General features: G+C 40.8%; 1 protein-coding gene across 1 annotated transcript in view; it reads left to right on the top strand.

Annotated features, from left to right (window-relative positions):
- The window catches only part of LOC119430391 (zinc finger and SCAN domain-containing protein 2-like), a 12,939-nt gene that overhangs the window by 3,493 nt on the left and 1,169 nt on the right, over nucleotides 1-8,277 (top strand). The gene's annotated exons all lie outside the window — the stretch shown is intronic.

Genomic DNA, 8,277 nt, shown 5'->3' with positions numbered 1-8,277 from the left:
GTGATCGATCGTCAGCGCAGACTGCTGGACATCAGCTGGAAACCTCAGATAAACCTAAACAGAATAGGTAGGAGCTGCAGCGACCAAAGACACGGTCAGGAAAGTTTTGTTGGATGCAGTTTGCAGCTGAAAGTGTTTATTTCTGAAGGTTTGACACAGCTGAGTCGACAATAGTCAAAACATTACCATATAAGAATCAATCCTTGATTCATTAATTGTTATGTAGATTGTTCATTATTAATTTGCTCCTTTTAAAACTAGTTATTCTACAAATTATTATACTTTATCATTTGTGAAAAGTAACAAAAACGGCTAGATTCTAAGGCAAATGTAGAAAACTAAAAACAGGAACATGTCTGCATCGGTCCCTGCCAGGAGTCCAACAGATTCTTAAAGCCACTTAGAGAGGTCAAAGGTCAAGAGCTTCAGATCTTTTTACAAGATTTTCCAGGAAACAGGAGCAGAGTAGGAGAAGGTCCTTTTGTCTAGTTCAGTCCTCACTGAGGGAACACTGCAGGTAATGATGTCCTGAGAGCGCACGCTGTAGCTGCACTCACTCAGAGACATGTAGGAGGAGATGTATGAAGGCAGCAGACCAAGAAGTGATTTGCCATGGATTGACTGGCACCTTCCAGTTTCTGTGGCACCTGCCACGGATTTAGTGACATATGACACATCTTCTCTAAATTGAATATTGAATATGAATAAGTTTATTTCAAACAAATCATTTAAAAAAAATTAAAAGGGGAGTACAGTGGCACTTACAGTGTCAGCTGCCACGCTGCCTCCGGCTTCAGTGGCACCTGCCACGGATTTACTGGCACCTCCCATGACTTTGGTGGCACCTATCACAATACTAGGTGCGACTAGAGCTGCCACTACAGCTGCCATGATTGCTCCCACTGTTTGGGGTTTTTGCCGATGCCGGTTTTTGGAAAACGTGCTATAAGACCTTTAATATTTTGATGAATTTACTGGATGGAAAATGGCAGAAGTAATTAAAGCTGCCACTAGGTGCCACTGTTTCAGTGGCAGCTACCACTCGGTCTAAGGTCGTTTTCACACCAGATAGTCCGGTAGACTCGGTTCGGTTCGGGACCAATATTCATGACCTTTTGTTTACATTTGAGCTGGTGCGTTTGCATTCACACTGCACTGTGCAGTCGAGTCAACCTGTTGAACCAACCTATTCCCCTGCTCGCCTGTGGGGGCGCTGCACCAAGAACTACTGAAAGAAACGACACAAAAACCAATGAAGACACGTCGTCTTCTTCTTCTGTAAATAAAAATAAAAACGAAGTGGCATCAAGTTTTAGCAGTTTTAGGAGTTATTTTTCAAAAATGGACTTAGCATGAGCAGAAGATGAGACAGAAGACCATGGAGAATATTGTTTTTCTACACAAGGCAGCTGACAGCTCCATATGAGGTCAGAGCAATGCGTGTTTGTTTGTCCTGCGGAGCGGGGTCCAGTCTGTTTACATTCACGCTGTACTCGAACCGCGCTGGAGTTCGCTTCTACCGGACCGAGACCTAGGTTTTAGCCGGGGCCAGAGTTCGCCTTTTTGTTCCATGATAGAGTTCGATGGCGCGTTCACACCTTCCTAAATGAGCCGGACTTTCAGGGAAAACGAGCTAGATTTCGATTAAAGCGACTAAACAGGGCTCGTGTGAATGCACCCTAAAGAAAGGAATTCAACAGCTGAATTTTTACACAGCATTAATGGTTAATGTGACTTTTGACTCAGGAAATGAAAAGTCGTTGGCACACTGAAAGCCCTGGTCATGTGGGTGCCACGGAACAGGGGCTGACACCGTGTCACTGGATAATAGTAATAATAATTGTACTCTATTAAGCTAAGCCAATTACAGTCCGTCTCCTTCCTTACCTCTATGTCAGATGGAAATAGGCTCCAGCAATGAAGACATACAGTTAATTTGGTTGCAATGTCTTTATTTTTTAGATGTTTCCAACTTGATTCATGATTCATTTCTAAAGTCTACACAAATCTTGCAAATACCTTTAATTTTTCAGTCATCAACAATTTTGCAGCAGAACTTTTCATAGGCATCCTTTTTTTGGAAGACAAAGAAGAAAAGGGAAATGTTCTGCTGGAGAACTTTCATCCATGTCCTCAGTCCAGCTCTTGAGGGCCTTGAGAGCTTCCTCTATTTATTGGTCATCATAGTCGAGGACAGCAGGATGTGTTACTCGGCCACCAAATGTCTCCTTTTGGCACCATTCTGCCGCAGCATGGCAGTCTATCAAGATTGAGCTTCCCTGCAGAAAATAATAGAGATTAGTGTGGTTATTATGTAAATACCGTTACCTGTAAATAGTACACATTGGCAATTTAACCTACATTAAGAGATAATTTTAACTTCTACATTATAATATCTGTGTCAATGCAATATATTGAATACCTGTGCCATTTAACCACTGTCAAAACCAAATGCATTCAAATACCTATGTAATTTAATCAAGTGTTTTTCTAGCAAGTGGCTGTTGAAAATGTTTAACCTTTTCTGGTGTTTCTTTCACTTTATCTCTGGAAATAAAAAGACACCTGAAGTGCCACTATGGGTAAGGCTGCCATGATTTGAGTTCGGCCCTGCTGTCAAAAGGGAGATAATAAAGATCAGTGCAATTAAAAAAAAATTTTTGTTTCAACTTTACTGCATTACTGATAATAATTCTTCAGTTATAAAAACAAGAAACATGACCCTTGATTTTCCTTTCTTCAGCCACCAAATTTTCAGCTTCATTTTTTCAATTTCATATCAGACGGACAGTATCCCAGAATGTTTTAGGAAAGGTGTGGTCTCAGTACCTGCCAAGCTGTGATCACCTTAAGCCGCAATTTTCAAACCATCTTTGAATTAATTAAATAATTAAAGTGATTGATTTCTTACTGTAGCAATAATCAATACTTTCTGTCTGCAGAACTCCCACAGCATGTCTGGAAGGAGGAAAATATCACTGAGCAGCAGCTCTGTAACCAGGAATGGAACACCAGTTTGGACCAAGAAGAACCAGTACCTCCACAGATGAAAGAGGACCAAAAAGACGCAAAACCTCCAAAAATAAAAGACGACCATGAAGCACCAGAATCTTCACAGATGATGAAGTACTATGAGAATCCCAATTTTCCACACAATCAAGAGAAACGGGGGGCACCAGAACCTCCCAAGGATGAACCAGAGTTTCTAGAGATAAAAGAGGAGCCGGAGTCTGAAACCTGTACGGTAACTTCTGTTTATAATGAAATAAACCAGTGGGAACTGGAATCAAACTCCTGGAACCAACTCCTTTCACAAAACTCTCCTAAAGTGATGAGCCAATATCAGGAAAGAAGCAGGAATGTAGAGCCAGGATCCTGCAGAGATGAAGAGCCGAAACAAAATAAGACAAATCTACAAACAGGAGGATATGGTGACGATGTGGACTGTCCAAACGTAAAGATAAACAAAAAAACGCCTTTATTGTGTATGACTTGTGGAAAAAAATTCAAAGACAAATATAATTTATCAGTTCACATGAGAAATCACACAGGTGAGAAACCTTTATCATGTCAGACCTGTGGAAAAAATTTCAACTACAAAAGTGCTTTGATTACTCACATGAGAACTCACACAGGTGAGAGACCTTTCTCATGTCAGACCTGTGGAAAAAGTTTTAACTACAAAAATGTTTTGATTACACACATGAAAACTCACACAGGTGAGAAACCTTTCTCTTGTGAGACCTGTGGAAAATGTTTCAACTACAAAAGTGCTTGGATTATTCACATGAGAATTCACACAGGGGAGAAACCTTTCTCATGTCAGACCTGTGGAAAAAGTTTCAGCTACAGAAGTGTTTTGAGTTCTCACATGAGAACTCACACAGGTGAGAAACCTTTCTCATGTGATACCTGTGGAAAAAGTTACCGTGATAGAGCAAGTTTCAGAAGCCACATGACAACTCACACTGAATAAAAGCCTTTTACTTTTTCCTTCTGGAAAAGTTACAGTGAAAACAAAAGTGAACACCACATGAGAATTCAAGTGAAAGACCGTTCTCCTGTCAATTGGAAAAAAATTTTTTTCAAAAAACGTGTTTTAGTCACACACAAGAACACGTAATCTTGTGAATCTTGTAACTTTCTCAGACTTTGGAGATTGCTAAAACACAAAGTTGACAAGTTGGAGTCAGAAGTTCATTAAACTCTAGTCTTAAAACACCAGTGGGAAAGGTTTGTCTGAAAGGTAAAACAAGAAAAAAAAACTGTTGCTTGTCGTTCAAAAAATACAATTAATTGAGTAATATTTTTTTCATTTACCCTTTTTTTTATACAGGTAGCCTCATTGAGTTACGAGAACTCATTTTCAAGAGAGGTTAAGGGCCTTGCTCAGGGGCCCAGAGTGGGGCGAATGAGGGTGGAGGCAGAGTTGAACCTGTGACTTTCCGATCACAGGCCCATCTTCTAACCTCGGCGCCACCACTCCCCCAACATGCACAGTTTATTCTGACTTTAAAAAAATCTTGTATTCCCTTTAAGACTGGCATTGTGGGTAATGTAGTTGAGTTTAACAAAGTAGAATACACCAGTGGAATGTGTGCAGACAGTAGAGATTAAGATAAATTCACTTTAGAGAGATAATGTTTTTATTCTTTAATGGTTTAGAATTTGTATTGGTAATCAATGAATTGTGATTATTTTTTGTTGCCATTTAAGATCCGAGGTGTTTAATCCTGGTCCTGGAGGGCCACCGTCCTGTCAGACTTTTCTTTGCTCCAACACACCTGATTTAAATCAGCTGTTTCTGCAGAACATGAGGGGGTAATTCATCTATTGAATCAGGTGAGTTGGAGCAGGGAAATTAGTAAAACATGCAGGATAGTGGATCTCAGTGACTACAATTAGAAACCCCTTATTTAGATTGTGTTCAGTATTTTATCTTTTTTTGTTTCTATCTGACGTTTAGAATATGTTACAAAAATACCTGGTGCTGAAGTTCTGAGGTGTACAACTCAATATTAAAGTCCACATTATGCATTTTTCTTGAACCACAACTGTTCTGCTTCATAAAGTTTAAGTTGTTTTAGACTTTAAAAACTTTGTTTTTCTGATATTTTTGGTCTGAACATGTTTCCATGTCTGTTCAGGAATCTTCTTGTTTCTCCAAACTGAGATCACTTTGCCTGCCTGAAAGTGTTCCAGAAAATATTAAACAGATTTTATAAGTAATGATTTTCACATCAGAAATCACTTTAAACAAATCAAATACAAATTAATTGACTTTCTTTGGTTTCTGTAACAAATAAAAGGCTGCTCTAAACTGTACTTTAACAAGTAGGCTTTTGAAGTATAAAGTATTCTAAATGTTACTTATTTTTCTGCCTTGCCATGTGTTTAGTCTGTAGATCTTTTCGTTGACCACTAAGCAGTTTTGAGGACTAATAGAATCTCAGGAAAAAATTCTAGCTTTGCTCTTGAAATTCAGTTGCTCTTACGCTGGTTATGTTGGGTGGATTTTCACAGATGGAAAATGTTAATTTTTGCAACAATAATAAAACTCCTAAACATTGCATTTATACTTGTAGGGAAAAAAGACCACATGAAAGTGTTGTATGTTCTTATATTCATGAGTAAATTTTTAGAATAGTTAAATGTTTTCTTTGAATATGTTTAGTATCAGAAAAATAAAGCCCCAGTTGTTGGAAAATGATGTCCTCTCTTTGTTGCTACTGTAGAATCAGAATGAAGTTTTTTATCTACAAGCTGCAGATAAACAAAGCTGTTAAAATGTGAAATCAGATCTACTGTCAAATCATTTACTGTTCTACCCAGTGAAGTTGCCACCTGAGTTATACCATACCATTTTATTTATAGGGCACTTAAAACAGTGACAAGGCCAACCAAAGTGCTGTACAGACAGAACAACAGGTAACACACGAAGCAAAATACAAAATGAGGTAAATCAGAATATAGACAAAAAACGATGCAGATAATGACAAACCAGTGTGGAGCATACAGGTTCAAAACACAGATCCTCTGGTGTTGAAAGCTACTGAATAGTAGTGAGTTTTTAAACGGGACTTGAAAACCGAGAGGGAGGGGGCCTGTCTGACAAGCAGAGGTAACTCGTTCCAAAGTCTTGGTCCTGCTACAGAGAAGGCCCTGTTCCCTCTGCGCTTAAGACGAGTTCCTGGAACTGTGAGGAGCAACTGGTCCGCTGACCTCGGGGAACGTGGAGGGACATACAGCTGTAACAAATGGGGGGGGGGGGGGGTGAACCGGTAGCCTGTGCAGTGAGGCCAAAACTGGTGTAATGTGCTCTATTTTGCCTGTACTGGTTAAAAATCGTGCTGCTGCATTCTGGACCAGTTGTAGTCGTGCAATGGGGGTCTGACTGATACCAAACAGGAGTGAATTGCAGTAATCAAGCCTAGATGTAATGAATGCATGTATTACTGTCTCCAGGTCATTTCTGGACAATATGGGCTTCAGTTTAGACAGCCGCCTCAGTTGGAAGAAACATTATTTAACAATCATGTTTACATGACTGTTAAGTTTCAGGGAAGGATTCATTATCACTCCCAGATTAGTGACTCTGTTTTTCTGACAGGGTTAGAGCGGAGAGGTCGATGCAGTGGTACCACTTGGTGGCCAGAGGCAGTTCCGCTGTCATCATCGACTTCGGTTGATGTGGCTCGGGCATTTATCTCTTCCTGGTGGTCCCAATTTGGTATGCCATTGGACTTGACTTCTGACAGGGGTCCCCAGTTCACCTAAGAGTTATGGACTGCAGTGGCAGAGAGCCTTGGGGTTAAACTCCACCGTACTACTGCCTACCACCCGCAGGCTAATGGTCTTTGTGAGAGGTTCCACCGCTCAATGAAGGCTGCATTGTGGGCCTTGTTGGTGGATAATGGTTGGATGGATTGCCTGCCTTGGGTTTTGTTGGGCTTGCGTTCAGCTCCTAAAGAGGACCTGCAGTTTTCTTCAGGTGAGTTGGTCCTTGGCCAGCCTTTGTGGGTACCAGGGGAGTTTCTTCCAGGTCCGGTGGGTTCAGTTGCTCCCAAGGGGAGTAGGCCGGTCCTAACAGGGGAAAATTGATCCGTTGCCGCATTGGCAGCACATCATTGCCTTCCACAGGTGTTTGTGCTGAAGGACCTTATGTTGACCAAGTATGTATTTATCTGCTATGACGCACACCATTCACCACTTCAGCCTCCTTATAATGGTCCATTTCGTGTTTTGGAGAGGGGACCTAAAGATTTTTTGGTGGAGTTGGAGGTAATCAAGAGAGTGTTTCAGTGGACCGTTTGAAACCAGCTCGTGTGTTACCAGGGGACCCGGTTGAGTTGGCTCAGCCACCTCATCGTGGCCGTCCCCTAGTTTCTTTGCCCACTCTCCCAGGTTTTCCCCTACAGCTGGGTTGCCTCCCTCAGGTGAACAGTTTAGTGGCAGTTGGTCTGGAGAGTCTCTTCACTTTCAACCCCTGTCGCTGTGAAGAGCAGCCATGGTGGCCGCCTTATTAAACTCCCTAGCCGTTACCATTAGGTATTTCATTTATTTATTTATTAGTGTATGTGTTTTACACCTGTAATGGGTTTCACAATTTATAATGTGTTTTTGGTGTTTGTGACATCCTGTGTGTTCAGGAGGGGCCTGTGTGGCAGACACAAATGTATATATTTCACGTCAGAATGTGCTCTTATTGTGAAAGGGACAGAATATAAAAAGAGCAGGTCAACGGTTGTAAATCATTTTTTCTGAGCTTGATGTTGGAAGATGTAGAGAATAAATCGAGACTCAAAATATTTTTCGTCTCTTTCTGCGGACTTCCACAATTCTTCATTAAAGTTATTTCGGTGTGTGCAATAAAAATCAAGATTGCCTGATTTGACAGCAGCATTGCAGATGGCCAGAAGAGGTCACTGTAACTGAAGCTTCAAAAAAATGAACCAATTTTTGAAACATTTGTCCCTAGTGGTTCGGGCAAAGCTTCGTTTGCTCATCACTACAGATTAGTGCTGGGTGACAACATATTTTTTTAAATCAAGTATTTACATTGAGCGCCAACTCCCGTCAATTACTATTGTTCTCTTCATTTCAACAATTCATTCTTAATGAAGGCGGAAATAAATATGCAGTTTCTGCCGGAGCTTTACAGTGTGACACCACCGGAAGTCAACAAGGCGCTAGCAGTGTTAGCATAGTTAGCTCTATGTTTGTGGCTGTTTGTGAGAGGTGAATGTGTTGAGTGTGTGCAGCAACAATGTCTTCAGT

Source organism: Nematolebias whitei, chromosome 3 (genome assembly GCF_014905685.2).
Source record: "Nematolebias whitei isolate Nwh7 chromosome 3, NemWhi1, whole genome shotgun sequence".
NCBI lineage: Eukaryota > Metazoa > Chordata > Actinopteri > Cyprinodontiformes > Rivulidae > Nematolebias > Nematolebias whitei.
The sequence above is the reverse complement of the archived record's forward strand: the minus strand, read 5'-3'. Positions and strand labels throughout refer to the sequence as shown.